We start from the raw sequence: 16,188 nt of genomic DNA on the forward strand, positions 1-16,188 counted from the left end.
AAAAATAACTACCTATCAGGTGACTATGATGTCATATTATTTGTAACATTTTTTATAATTTCGATATAAAGAGAATAATAACTTGTGTGTTAATAAAATATTTTAATTAATATCTTTCTGATAGTTCTCATTTTATCATCATGGTAATGGTCAGGTTTTAATCTTTTTTTATGCCAGTACAAAACTCAGAAATTCTTTATCTCTGGTTCTTTTAATGCTGGAGGTACTAAAATCCAAGTGAAAGACAGAAAGTGGGTTATCAGTTTGCCAGAGGCCGCATTTCATGGTAGGTTTTGAAGATATTTGTTAGTTCTTTTAGGTGTCAAATGTGATGTTCCACTTAAAACGCGAAGTTACTTTCTGTCCATTACTGTTGAAAATGGAAATAAAAAAATGGTTTTCTATACCTGTTGTGAGCCAGGACAAACCAAACAGGTCAAGACATAACGAGGCAGAAGAAAAGTGTGGAAAAGCTCAAACTGATGATTTAGTGAGACAGTGCAATAGGGAAAACTCCAGGGATCTGCTGGGATATGGGCATGACCAGGATCGAGCATCTGCTGTTTCCTAAAGGGAACTTTCCTACATGCACAAGGCTTTATCAGCAATGACCCAGATGATGGCACACCTCAACGCTCATAATGAAAGTTTCTTCTTTGGGAAGGGCAGAAAAAGGGAATTTTTAACAAGTTAATGGATAAGGGAAACAGGAGAAAATATGGGGTGATTTTCAGGCAACTCATCCTTCCCATGGAAACACACCATAACAACAGTATCAGGATTGGCAGATGCTGCATCATGAGCAGCACGAAAACCACAGCATGAGAACAAAGAAGGGAAAAATATTTCCATGGAGACTTTGAAATAACTTTGCCATAAAATTAATTGACAGAAGTTACCAGAGCTGGAAGCCAAAGGCAGATTGCAGAACGGCAAATGACAGGCCCTCAGCATAAGGAAGGCTGAACCTTGTGGTGAAGCAGATGAAGCCTCAGGGTCTCTTCTAAGTTCACATTCCAGGATAGAAAAACTCACATTGTTTAAATTTTCTCAATTAAAACACAGTTGTGGGTTTTAAAGGGTGTTTAACATTTTACACATTGAATTCCAGTTAATTTAAAGAATGGTTACAACCCAGACTGGGCTGAGCCTTTCTCAGGACCACAATATTTTTAGCAGCTTACAGGTTTCCAATGGGCAAGCCAAGCACTTCTATTGAGGGGGAGTGTCCTTTTTCCCCAGGGCTGTGAAACTGCTGTCGACTGGATCACAGGGTCCTGGGACAAGAGAAAAATAAGAAGAACTGGGATGTAAAAGCTCCTGGTTGAGATCAAGACACCAAGATCCCTTACCAATCACCATCGTAGGCAAAACAGGTCCAACTCGGGCAATCAATTAAATGATTTATTCCTTAATAAGAATTATTTAATTGTACATTAATTAAAGAAGTTAATTAATTTATATAATTTGTTTAATTAATTAATTATCTAATTATGAATTAAAATAGGTTTGGGTAGTAATGAGGACAAAATTAAAAGAGCACATTTTCCACATCCCTTCAGCAAGGCTCAACTTCAGTTGAGCCACTTCTTCTTTCCTTCTTTTCTTGTCTGGGTACCCACAGAGCTGTTTCCCACACTCCCCCCTCCTTCCCACTTTCTCCTCTTCCTGGATGGGATTTTTGTGGGAATGTGTACCTGTTAACCAAAAATTTACAAACAGTAGGTGCAGGCTGGCAGTGTAAGAGCAAGTTCTGAGAGAATATATCTCATTTTCCATTTAACTTTTAAATATTCAGGTCAGACATGTAGCTAATTTATAGTTGATGGCCGTATACAACTGATACATACAAGAAGACATATGCAATTGCTCATTTGTTACTGAGAACCTTTGGTGGAAGAAGTAATGAATAAATTAAACTTAAGCTTTGCTGATGATGTAATTTAGATTTCCTGCTCACATATGCACTGTGTTGATGAAAAATGGGCACATACTTTGATGACCCTAAAATTAATGATTTGTTTAATCTGCCCTCCAGTGCCAGCTGGTTACTTTTTCTTTTTAATTTGACTGAAGGGGTATTCTTCACCTAGACTACTGCACGTAGTAAGCAGAAAGGTTAGGATTAAAAAAAGGCCTGGGAGTCTGGAATAGCACGGTTCTTCCTCGTATATGGTGCTTACGTCTCCAAGATTGCTTTCAAAAAAGAAAAAAAGGTTATATAATACTGCATATTTTCTTGGATTAGGGCTTGGTCTTTGTCTATGAAAGCTGTGATTGATGATTGCTAATTCTTTGTGTGAGGACAATCAACAGAAGTATGGTGGAAAGCAATTTTAAGCCAGTTGTACTGAGGGTGGAAAATTATAATGGCAAGCTTTCCAATTTCCAAAATTGTATGTTTCACAAAGACATCATTCTGCTATCAGATGAATAAACAATTGAGGCACATTTTCTGTGCCAAGTACTGAGCTTAAACTTTATATTTCAGAAAATTTCTACAGGAATAAGGAGGAATTGTTCATCCCTGTAGGCAGGAGAAGTGACTAAGGGGGACTGCAGGGTTATCACTGAGAATTTTGTCTTCCCTTGGTTTAAAATGAAAGAGAGTAGATTTAAATTGGACTGAAGGAAGATATTGGTGAGTGTTTGAGACACTGGAACAGGCTGCCAAGGGAAAATTTTGATACCCCATCCTTAGGAATATTCAGGGTCAATCTGGATGTGACTTGGAAAAACTTGGTCTAGTGGAAGGCGCCCCTGCCAAAAGGGGTGTGATTGGTGTGCCAGGGCAGCCGTGTTCAGTCCCTGTCTCATCCCACATCTGTCATTCTTAAAAATGCAGGGCTTGTTTTTAGGGCTGGGTGGGTTCTCTAATTACTGCAGGTTTGGGGATCTGTGATTGTTGTAGTGTTGGGATCTCTGCAGTGTCAGGATCTCTGACTAACAGCCTTCTCAACTGTGACTTGAAAATGTTTATTTCAGCCAGAGAAATGCAGCTGGATTCAGTTTAACCCTCTGATAAATCATTCACTGGTAACATCAAGTCAATGGAATCACAGTTTTATCTTTTGAGAGCTTTGAGACAGAGGGTGATCTGTGGTTTAAAAATCAAGTTATAGTTTCACACAAGAATTACTATATTGTGATATTATGTATTATCTAGAGGAACATAAATAAAACTGTTTAGCAAAACATTTCTGGCTTTGTGTTTTCATTACTTTTGTTGTTTTCCTTCTAACAAAACCCCTGGAGGTTTTTCACTTCAAGCTGGATTTGAAGTGGGGCACCCAAGGGATCATTTTTCAGGGAAGATCACACTGACTCAGACATGGAGCCTGGAATTTGGAGAGGTAAATGGCCAAGGTAAAGCTCAGAACTACTACAGAGAGAAAAAAAAGTAGCCTTTCTCTAAATATGGAGTTGTACCTCTGGAATTTTAAGGAAAACCTGGCCAAGAGAGTAAAACCAAAGCAGGGCAGGGGCATCAGCTTCTCTTTAGTCTCACAGCAGCTTTACACCTTTAGTCCAGCAGCCATGTGAGGCCAAAGCCAATCCCAGGGATTTCACTGCAGACATCTCCTCTGCTGGACTTTGCCACTGCACCCAGCAATCATTCATGGCGAGGGATGAGCTGGGAAGAAAATCAGTGCATCCTTTGTAGCATTTTTGCTTTCTTTGGGAAGAGGACAGGAGACCCCAAGGACAGAATTTCTTCAGAAAAGGATTTCTTTTCCTGTTTACTACAAACAACTTCCAGCTTTGCACTGAACTTGGTGGACATCTGTGTGTGCACATTCTCCAGCCAGAGCTATTCCTAAAGGGATGTTTTGTTTCTGACAGTTTTAGTCTTCCTTTTCCCCGATAGATTTGTCCCATAGCTCAGAAGAACATGGAAATGCCTCTACAGATTCACCTCATTCTCTAAATGGGAATGATAGAATTTTTCTGGAAAAAAAAAAAAAGTGTTTAAAAGTTGTTCATATGCCTTTGTGATGTTATCCATTCTGGAAAGTTTTGGAATGCCTAATTCACAGAATCATGGAATCATTAAGCTTGGAAAAGTCATAATTAAGCTTTAAAAGTCATGAGCTTCGGGCCCTCGACATGGTCAGGAAGCACAGAAATGATCCCCTTCCACCTGTAATTCCCTCCAACAGCTCTGCTGACCTTTCTGCATGACTGGGGCTTTAAAGGCAATAATTCTTAGATTCTGTTTCATTGCTATGCTGCTGTTTTCTTTTTGCCTCACAATTTTTCTACCTGAAACAAAGTTGGTGCTGACAAAGCACGCAAGTTTTGATTTCATTTTGATTTCATCAGTTCACTGCTGTGGCAGAAAACACCTCCATACAGCCATGGAATATCCTGAGCTGGAAGGGACCCACCAGGATCACAGAGTCCAAGCCTGGCCCTGCCCAGACACCCCAAGAACCCCACCCTGTGCACCCCTGGGAGCGTTGTCCAGACCCTCCTGGAGCTCTGGCTTTTGGAGTCTTCTCCCTACAGATATCTGGGTACAGAAGATGAAAATTTTAGCTGGAATAATATACCAAGGGGAAAAAAGCGGGGGAAAGGGAAGCTGGCTTTTTGTCTTCCTGTCTCAATGGACACCTTCAGGCTGTGTAGGGTGACACGTCCCCTGCTCACCAGGGAGTGCAGGAACAAATTCTTTCCCGTTATCTCTGTTTATTAAGCACTGTCCTATTTATCTTGCCTGGCTTGTACAGGGAGAATCCTCATCTGAGACAGCAATATTAATAACTTGCCACATTTTTTTTTCATGCTGCTTTGCAATAGAAGGCAGGAACATCATCTTAATTAGTCCTAGAAAGAGAAGAAATGCAAATACAACAAGACTGAACTTTAGACCACTGCAAACTCTCATGTGTGATCTCTCACCGGCTTTCAAAACAGAAACCAACAGCATAAACTGATTTTAAAAAACTGTTTCCCTGCTTTATGATGTCTGGAAAAGCAGGGATACACAATATTTTATGAAATCTTTTCCTTCAAAATTTGAGAAGCTATTTCTTAATTCAGAAATACTAAATGACAGGCACTTATCAGCATTATACAGCAGAGAAAATCCTATTCTATGCATTCTCTTATGGAGCAGTGTGAGTTTTCCAACTACCTTTCCTTCAAATTTGAAGTCATTTTGAAAATACATAACTTCCCAGGAAAAAAAGCCCAAATGCTCAAAACTTTTCTTTTGGACAGAATATATCCTTCTCGTACCAGTATTTTCTTGTGACTCTGTAACTTGTTTTTGAGAAATAGATCCCATTTTCTGAAAATAGTGAAAAGAAGGAAAATAATAATTTTTGGTGAAAAAGTTCATAGGAATCCTTTGCAGATTTAAAAATTTTGATTCTGGAGTGGTATCAATTGCTATTTTTTTCAAAAGAAATATCATTCTACTAGTCTAGATAGTTTAAAAAGAAACCTGAGTTTTCAACTTTAAAATTACATCAATTTTTCAATGCCCTCAATTTCTGTGCCCTCATTCACCTTTAATTTGGCTGAGATTTCTGAAGTTAGTGGCAGTGCTTCAGTGTAAGAAATTTATAGGATTTAGCTGTATGGGAACACTTATGAAGTTCCCATTCTTTGCTCTTTTGTGAAATCGCTGCATTCAGTTGATGCTCAGCCCAAAAAAGCAAGTTTGAGTTCACTTTCAAAGAGCCTGGACTGTGACAAATGAAAGAGCGTCTCACAATTGCATCAGACATGAAATAGAAAAGGTGAAGATTAAACAAAAAAAGTTTTAAGACTATAAAAAAAAAAAAAGAGTTTATGCACCTCCTTGTACCATAGAAAATTTTCAAAATGAAAAAAAGCTGAGGCAAAACAAGGAAAAACCTCCCAATGATGTACCTGCCCTAAGAGCTGTGGAATTCTCCCCTGACCTGTGGGCACATTCCAGGATTGGCACAGACACAGCAGGAAGGGAAGGAGTTGGGAATCAGTAGCTCTGAGGAAGGAGCTTTTACTTTGCTCTGTCCTCCTCCTATCCCACTACAGCTGACACTTACCCCTGAGAGGCAATTAATTTTGCTATTAGAAGTATTTCCAGGCTAATTATTTTCCTAGAGAAATGTCAAGATTCCTGCCATACCCAATACAAAGTTTTGGTTTGTTTTTGTTTTTTTTTGTTTGTTTGTTTGTTTTTGTTTTTTTTTGTCCTGAATTGCATTTAGCAGTTTCCTAAAATGGCACTTTGGGGTTTGGGGGAAAGATTTTCAAAGGCACAAATGAGATGTGACTGTTACTCTAAATGCCTCTTTTTTCTTCCTTTTCTCTTTTTTTAAATGCTTTTGAAAAATAACATTGTCTCTGCATACAATCAATTAGTTTTCACTCTGAGTTTATTTAAAGTAATTTGAATATTCACAGAAGTATTATTAGACATGTTGTTCAAAATAACAATTTTTCATTAAGCAAGTAACAGACATATGGAAGATTAAAAATTGAGATGCTTTTAATTATAAGAAAGTTAACCTTTTATTAAGGTTCTCCTGACTTCTAATTCTTAATGAATAACAATTTTTTGCTTTGTAAAGGAAAGGTAAGTTGACCTTACTCCTCCCATAACGGCAAGCTCCTGAAGACATTGCTATTTCCCTTTTCTTCTTTCTGTGCTTCAGAAAATCATGTGGGTGATCTTTAAAACTGAGAGCAGCCCTAAGGCAAGGCACAGCAATCTAACCAGCCTAGTGTGGATCCAGCAGAAACATGGGCTGGTTGTTCAGGACAGTGCCCTGATCCCCACAGGTAGGACCTTGAATGTCATCATAAGGGAAGAGACCGATAATGAAGTAATAAAAAAAAATAATAGATGGAGCTGATCCATCCATTTTCCAAGAATGTAGTCACTAGGTGAATGAAAGAAGCAAAATTATGCTTAGTTGTTTTTTTCTTTCAGTCCACTGTTGGTCCCTTGCTTTGTGTCCTCTCAGGGCTTTTCTCTGTCCCAGGTAAAACGCCACAGTAAAGTAAAACTAACTCAAGCAAACAATCCTCACAGGTCTGGGGAAACTGCAGAGACATCCCTGTAATTGCTGGATTTTTATAATGAGGTGGTTTAAAAGTCACAGTAATTGTTCCCTTTTGGACCCAGCTGCTCCTCCTCAGGCCATAGACATCCTGAATTGTGTTCCTACAGAAAATCCAGGGATGTGTTTGGTGTTACCCCATAACCATCACCCAGCCTGATCTCTCATGGCTGTGTGTGGCAGGCACATTCTTCTCTTTCTCAAGATATTTCATAGAGGAGCACAGAGAGAAGAAAGAGAAAATAATTTCTATTTCTGCTCCTTGTTTTCCCATGTGGAATGTGTTTGGAGAATTGTTTACCTGGGGTGATTGCTTGATTGGATTCTGGTGAGGATTGTTTGAGTTGATGGCCAATCAGATCCACCTGTGGCTGGACTCTTGAGAGAGGGTCACGAGTTGTGAATGAGTTAGATATGGTAGTTAGAACAAGTAGGTTTGTAGTTTTAGTATCTCCTTTAAATAGTACATTAATGTATTATAGCATAGTTATAATAAAGAAATCATTCAGCCTTCTGAACTGGAGTCAGACATCAGCATTCTTCCCACCGGGTTCGCCTGCATTTATAATTGCTGTGTCCACAGACATGGGAGATATCTTGTTTTCCTTCAGGAATCCATGGGAATTCTTGAGGAGGGGTAGGATTTTATGTATGGCTTCACGGGAAACCCTTCCAGTGTAGCAAGCAGGACACGGAACACAGGGATGCTTCACTGGAAAACTCAGCATAGGAGTGGGAAATGGCCTAAATTCACATGGTCCTTTCCTCTAGGTACCTTACCGTGAATGTGGGGTAATCGAGTCCTTGCTGTGTGAACCTGACCCACCTGTAAAGAAGGAATAACCATATTTCTGCAGCTACCATCGCCGCTGTGAAACAAATTAACCTCTTCTCACTGTCCTGCATCTCCTGCACAGCTGAGCTTTTCTTACTGTTGGTAACGTGATTTGAGAGTTACTCATTGACAACCTTGCTTCTCACAACCTTTTTGTTTGGATTAGTTAAACCCCTTTGGCTTGGCCACAAGAAGGTTGTAGTTCTGACCCAGGCCTAAAATATTTTTGAGGTGTATTCTAGAGAGTGGACTGAAATCACTCTTGAGATTCTAAGAGTACTAAAGCTTAGGTCAATAGAATTTTCTTATCCCTACCTCCAGAATCCAAACCTACATCAGTACCAATTACAGCCAATATTTTCTTGAAACTCCTCTGGAACTGCAATTTGTAGCCTTCAGCAATTTTATCTTCTGGCTCATGTGCAGAAGCAGTTTCTACAAGCTGGGAAAGTAAAGCATATGGCTGGGGAAGGTGCAACATGAGACACATCTGAATAGAACATGAGAAACAGCTCAGTCTGTACACTTGGAAATGATTGGTAATTGTTTGGTTTAGCTGCAGTGGGATCCTGAAAAACAGACTTTTCAGAAGTCTACTCTTAATCTAATGATACTGCTATGATAAATGCAGCCTCAGTGCATTTCTGTGGAGAAAGAATAATCCTCAATTGTGGGTAGAACTGCCCTGTTTTCCTCTAATTGAGTAAGACAAACAATCCCATGAGCTATGATGTCAACAAACCTCTTTGTAATAAAAAAAGGTTTGGAGTGCTTAGAATCAAAAAAGTAGGACACTGTTAATTTAATTGCTGGGAGATAAGTTTGATCAAAGCTGAGGAATGTAGACTGCATCCTCAAATATAAGTAGCTTCATTTAGAAAATGGACTTAATAACAAGCACATTCATTCATTGTTGGAGACTTCTGATTATTAATATTTGATCTAAAGAATGCCTTATATTTGAGGCTCTTCCATTATTTACATTTATTATCCAGTTCTCTACTGCCATTTCTTTCTGGCTTCACTATTGCTAAGAAATATGTAACCAAGATAATCACATTATCTCCCATCAGTGCTGCAATCTGCTTAACTGGAAAAGCCAAACACAATGTTGCAGTGCTGCTGCTGACAGAAGATTTAGCTAGAGCTGATTGTCCTCAGAGCAACTCACTCTCTTGACTTCCAAAGAAAGTCTGCTAAAACCTGGGAAGTTTGCTCTGCTCCAGAGGGCTGGAATTGAACTTCTGTTCCCAGCCCCAAAGAGGCAAATGGTCAGGATAGCATGAGAAAACTGAAGTGCATTTCTGATGCATCTGGTGGTGATGGAGTCGTGGAATTGCTATGTTTGGAGAAGACCTCTGAGATAATCAAGTCCAGCTGGCAATGTGGCACCACCACCAGACCGTGTCCCCAGTTACCACTTCCACGTCTTCTGAACATTTCCAGGGACAGGGACTCCACCACCACTGCCCTCAGCAGCCTGTGCCATGAAAGATTTTGTCCTGATGTCCAATCTAAACCTCCTCTGGAGCAACTTGAGGTCATTTGCTCTTGTCCCTTGTTCCCTGGGAGCAGAGCCCAGCCTGGCTCCAGCCTCCTGTCAGGGACTTGTGGAATGCAACCCAGAGCCATCTGCACACACGGTCACACAAGGGGATGACCCTGAAAATGAACAGTCCATCTTACCATGCATCATATTGTTCTCATGGTTTATTCTGGTTTGTGGTTTTGGGATTTTTTAAAATTCGTTTTTATTTTGAATTATTTTTATTGTGTAAAGAAACATCACAACTTAATGACCCCATCCTGTGCATTCAGCATTTTTAAAGCAGTAAGTATATTTGGAAATGTTTGATGTCCTGCTTGGATGTTTTAGCCTTATTCAAATCCTAGCCAACATAATTACTGGAAAAAATACTTCTATAAGGGTGGCCTTTCACAACAACTTGATTGCCTTATGACCTTGGGTTGAAAGGTAATTATTTTCTTTTTTTTTTTAAAGGTACTTGTGTTTTGGATACAACTGCCTGAATCAGAACAATCACAAAAAACTTACACTACAGGCAAAAAAAATTCAGTCTAATATGAAACAGCTCCTCTTTCTCTAAGAATGTGCACACTGGGTAGGATACTAGAGCTGTGCTGAACAAACTTCCTGACCTTAAAGAGAAGACTCCTGTACCTCAGGGCCACCACAGCAACGAGACGTGACATTTGGTTTGATGGGCTCCAGAAATTCCCCTGCTCAGCTTTGTGCTGTAGAGCCCTTGAGCCATTTTTTCCCTCAGCTCTGCAATACTTTATATTCGTGGCAGCTCCCCAAGAAGACCAAGTGGGGAAGAAGGTGGATTCAGAAGAAGTTAGGCAAAGACAAATCCGTCTATTGTAGATTTTGGAACTTGCTTGACTTTTGCAATAATGACCTTTTAAATGCATATTGCAGGAGGAAAAGGAGTCACCAAAATTCCAGTCATCTAATGAGAGAACAAAGTTATCCATTACACCTTCAAAAAAGGTTTTTTGAGGAATGTTAGCTATATAGTCAAATCCATTCAACTTCATCTGCAGCAAGTTTTAGTGGTGTTAATGAGTATTTTAGATAATTTATGACAAACCAGCAGCTGTAAACTGGGATTTTAGTTTATAACTAAAAGTTTCAGTCAATGTCATACCCTGAGGATGGTTCTCTCATGTCTCTACTTAAGGTTACTCAGGAGATGAATCCCACACGGCAGAAAAAGAAACAGTCTCTGCTGAGAAGCAAATATCTACCCAGGAGGAAAGAAAACTCCAGAAATCCTGACTGTTTCTTACTCATGAGATTGAAATATCATTTTTGTGTTGTCACAGATTAATGACAGAAAAGTTTAAATATTGCCGTTAACCTGCCCTAGATCAATGCTGCAGATTGTCTCCAAGGCACTCAGAGCATTGGAAGAAATTAAAAAGACAAAAGAACAAATTTGGCTTTTTCCTCATCTGTACCTGAAAAGATAGAATCATTTTTTAAAAATCCTAATGCCAAGCAAAGCTAAAAAAAAAACAAAACCAACCAACCAAACAAACAAAAACCCTTTTTGTAGTTGTGTTTATTCTTAGAACTAAGAAGTTCTGAAGACTTTCTGAAGCTTATCCTGTTGTTGGAATGTTTATGGAGAGCACAGGATTCCTTCTAACAGTCATTCCATTTCCATGTGGCATTAGTAAAAGCTGCATGACTGTGAAACACTCACTTGAAAATGAAAACATTTGGGCTTTTTTTGTGGGATGCATAGTCACCTACACAATATGATGATATTCACTTTGGTTTCATCAGATGTTCAAGAAAAAACAACTCACAAAAGTCTTTGAAATCATATTTTTGTGGTGATGTCATACTTTTTTTCCCACACAGAGTGCTATTGCTCAATGGAGAGAAAAAAGGATATAAAAACTCTGTCTTGGCGGTTGTCATGGAGTCATCCCACCCTAACTTGAAAATCTGACACTAAAATACCTTTATAACTTGTGAAAATCCTATGTGTAAGGATTTGGCCTTGTTTCTGACTCATGGAAGCACTGCCCTTATTACAGGAAATTATTCCCTCATTATAGGAAATCCCCTTATTACAGGAAATTATTGCTGTGCAATAGTCATGCACTGTGTACCTGTTTTATTCACAGTCCTTATGTCACCCTGGGCTTCTGCAACTCTCTTCTTGTCCCTTTCCTTGTCTACCCATAACATCAACACTGTTTTCATTGTCAGTTTTGAATAAATGATTTGTCTCTGATAAAACTGCAGAAGATAAGAATGAGACAAGTGGAAATGTTGGGGAACACCACAGCCCCCAAATCTTTTCTTCCCATCAATTAAAGGTCTGTACTGGACTTACATGACAAGATTGAGTAATACATTTTTGGCTGTTTCTTGCTATGCTGCCCTGTTATTAATTAGCAATAAATTAAATTATTATTCCCCAATTTGAACTGTTTTGCCTATATGGTAATTGATGAATGATCTCCCTGTTATTATCTAGACTGACAGGTTTTTTTTATATTTTCTCCCCCATCTTGTTGAGAAGGGAGAGTGAGACAGAGGCATGGAGGGCATCTGGTAAATCCACCTCAGGTTATATTAACAAGTCAACTTTAATTGCTTTAAAAATTGCAAACCAACAACCTTCAGCAGCTAAAATAAGAGTTCATTTAATTGAAAAGGTACAAGGCTATTTATGTTTAGTATCCTACCATGCAGAATATAACTCCTAAGTTCCAAAATCAAAATATTGACACATTTAAAACCATAATCAAGATTACTAAACCTGAGCAAATAAACAAACTAAAATTCTGAAATTGTAATATCTGTAGGACTTGATGCCTCCGGCCATAAAGGTAGCACAGGCTTTATACACCCATTATTTTAATTATTGATGAAATAATTTCTGGAGGTAAATAAAAATTACAATCCATTTCTAAGTAATATCTTTATTCCTAAAAAATCTATAAAATGCTAGGGGTGTCATGTGAAAAGAAGGATTAACTTCAAGAGAAATGTCCAGTGGAAACTGAGTATCATTTGGTGTAAAATATTTACTTTAGATTGGCACTTGCAAATTTAACATGATGAGTGCCATGACTAAAAATGAAAGATTTTTCGGATGTGTAATTCTATATAATTCTGAAAATTTCTCCCCTGAAATGCAAATTCTATGCCTGGGGCAACATGGAATATCTCAGGGGAAGTTGTCCAGGAGCTCCTCAGTGCCTCACAACAAGCACAGCTTTGGTTTTCTACTTGAAACAGATTCCTGGGCTGAATTGTCTCTTCTTTATCCTTTTATTTTTTTTTTTTTTTTTGTATTTAAATTATTTTTTAACTAGATGCACCTCATTGGCTCTAATGTTGTCCACCCTCTCAGGGGGATCAGTGAAATAGGGAGATTTTCAAAGCAGAAGGAACACAGCACTTTCAAAAGATGTGTGAGAATGCCACCAGATTTCTTGATGAGCCAGGCTTTTCCATCTGGCCCAGGTTATTTTCAAGTTAGGGGAACTATTTTTCAAAAACTGGGGATGGGGATCTCATTTTGGGTAGGCTGGGATTCCTCAGGAGACCTGAGGAATTTCAGGATTTAAAATTTTGTGCAGGGGCAGAACTTGGACTTAATGATTCTCATGAATCCCTTTCAACTCTGGATATTCTGTGATGTCCAACACAACATCCAAGATCATCTGCTACCTCCTGAACTGGAGAAATAATTTATTTTCACTGGAATTATTTTTCTCAAAGGGCTTTAACTTCCTTGAGCCCACCTCATTGTCAATAAAAAGATAAATAATGAGTCAGGGCAGAACCACTGCTCTGCCCTCCTGTCAAACCCTGACTGCTGCTGGGTAAATTGCAGGAAAATAGAGTCCAGTGCCTGCTCTTAGGAGTTCCTAAACAGAGTCATTTGTGTATCTATATATATATTTATAGACACACTTTAAAGAAAACCAATATCTTCACGTTATCCTTTCAACCTTACTCACTCAATTTCTCACAGTGTCTTGGAAGGACATGTTATCTGCTTTGTTACAATTTAGGACTCAAAACAGCTTAACAAAATAGTCCCATTCATATAGATTTTTTTACAGACTCTTTTTCACATTTTTAAAAATTTGTTTTTCTATAGAGACCATCTATCTTTAAAAACAAAAAAACAAAAAAACAAAAAAAAAACCAAACCAAAACAAAAACAAAAAAAAAACCAAACAACAAAGGCAAACTCCACTGCAGGGAGATTTTGTGTCAGGAAGTGAAATAACCTCAGTGAGAGCAGAGTTCCCTAAATTTCAATGTGTAAGTGTAACATTATGCTACATAAGTAGACTGGAATAGATAAACATAAATTCTAAAGCTGACTGCACCAGCCTTGAAAAGCTGTAATTAAGGTAAAGAAAGTCCAGGGAATGATCTCTAAGGAAATAAAAATAATGAATGAAAGAAGGAACCATTTCTCTGCAGTACATTATTCCACAATAATTAATATTTTTTATCGCTGCATATATATCTCCAATTAGCTATCTGAAAACTGAGGTCTGAGTTAATTGATTCTGTTATACTTGTGTAAATCTCAGCTAATTCCATGTGCTTCAGCAAAGCTGCTCTGGTGAAGCTGATGGCAGGATCTGGTCAGCCATATGGGCTGCTTTGATCATCTTAAACTGCTCATTTAGGAATGCACAGTAACTAATACAGATTAATACCAGTATTTAGCTGCAAAATAAGAAAAATCAAACATTTCCTGTCTTCCTGCATGTAAAAATATCATCTAAGTATCATTTTATATTATATAAATATATAATATGAATATATCATATAAATATAAATATAAATATATATTATGTTATATTATATATTATATATTATATATTATATATTATATATTATATATTATATATTATATATTATATATTATATATTATATATTATATATTATATATATATAATATTATATATTATATATTGTATAGGAACATAATAATGAAGTGAAACAATAAATTTTGATTTGGAAGTTTGTCTTTAAACCTGCACAGTTTTCTACCAAATCTGAACTTTTATTTTATTTTATGTAAGATTTTGCAATTCCAATGTATGTTCTATCTAGCCAAGACTGAGACAAATACAGAAGATGGCATAACATAGGAATTTTATATATTTTATATATTTTTATATATAAACCATATTTTATATTTTATATATTTAATATATTTTTATATATTTTGTATATTTTATATTTATATATATATATATATATATACATACTGGCAGTGGTATTACCAGCAAAACTTACCAGGAAATATTATTGAATATGCATTCTTAACTTCCTTGTCTTCAGCTGATTCCAAATATTAAATTCATTGAAATTCAGTAATTTGATTTATTTCTCCTAAGAATGTACATTTTTTTATGATTTGGAAGGGATTGTTGCTTTGATATGATTTTTCTCACCTTTCAGAATCTTTACATACATTTTTGTATACAGCATAGAACTGTTAATGTGGAAAAATCTGCTGGTATTTGTGTTTTTCTTCTTAGGCTCTGGACTACTTTGGGAGAGCTTGACAACGTGTAGTTTTCAAAGTAGCTAAGCCATGTTTCTCTGTGATAAAATACCTTTTGAAGAATATGTTGAAGGCTTTGCCCCTTCAAATATTCATCTTCCTTCTAATTAGCTGGAAAAAAAAATAACAAATGTGAAAACATAAAAAAATGACACAAAAATCTACAAAATTTCAGCGCACACAAAATTCCTCTGCTGCCTTTCCCTTTGGCAGAAATATATCTCAGGTTCCCACAATGAACCAGAGTGCTTGAAGCTGTTGGGCTCAAAGGGGCTTAAACTCAAGCCTAACAATTCTAGAGGCAGCTTAAAACTTCTTAGGAGAGCAGACAGGATTAAAAATTCTGGTGACAACAAGTGGGCTGGAAGGGTGAGGGATTCAACTTCCCTTTTTATGGATTTGGGACTGAGATGAGAGCTGAGAGACAGGAGGGGAGCAAACTCTGGGGCTTTAGGAAATAGAAACTGGAGTCTTGTTTTCTTTCCCACTTTTCTTTCTTAGTCTACTATTTACTTCTGTTCTTACTTCTACTCTTCTACTGGACTTTCCTGTGAAAACCCCACCCCTAACCAGCAGCAGAATTGATTTAGGATTAATTTAGGACACTGGGATTTTACCATAAATGTAATTTTGAAGCCAGATTTAGTAATAATCATGTGTGATTATAAAGCTGTTCTTCAATATCTTGTTAGACATGTGCTTCTTCATGAAATACATTCTTGCTAAGACTGAGCCAGTTGCCACAAGCCCTTTCTAATTGCGTATTATTTCCATCTTAAAGTGAAAAACACAGTTGCTTGTGTTTATTTCAGGCAAAGATATTACAGATGTCAAAAATACAGAGCTATCAGGCTAAAAATCTGAATGAGATTTTTGTTTCTAATGACAGCTTGCATATGATATTAAAACAGACAAAAAAAAAAAAATCTGCTGAAGGTTTGTTTGGTAAAGAAACTGAACAAAAAAATAGGAGCTAATAGTGTTTCCTTCCTATACAGAGTATTCCAGCTGGCAGGAAGCCACACATTTATGGACTCTTGATGTAATTTGGTTTTGCCCATAAATAACACGGGTTGATTTGTTACTTTAAAACTGCTCAAGCAACAGAAAGCTCCAAAAATCAAAACCTGCCTAGGCTGTGCTCCTGACATTCCTCCTGAAGCAAGCAGGAGAGGCCATTTGATGGTCTGACTTCTTTGGAGCCAA

Source organism: Vidua macroura, chromosome 9, assembly GCF_024509145.1.
Source record: "Vidua macroura isolate BioBank_ID:100142 chromosome 9, ASM2450914v1, whole genome shotgun sequence".
Classification (NCBI taxonomy): domain Eukaryota; kingdom Metazoa; phylum Chordata; class Aves; order Passeriformes; family Viduidae; genus Vidua; species Vidua macroura.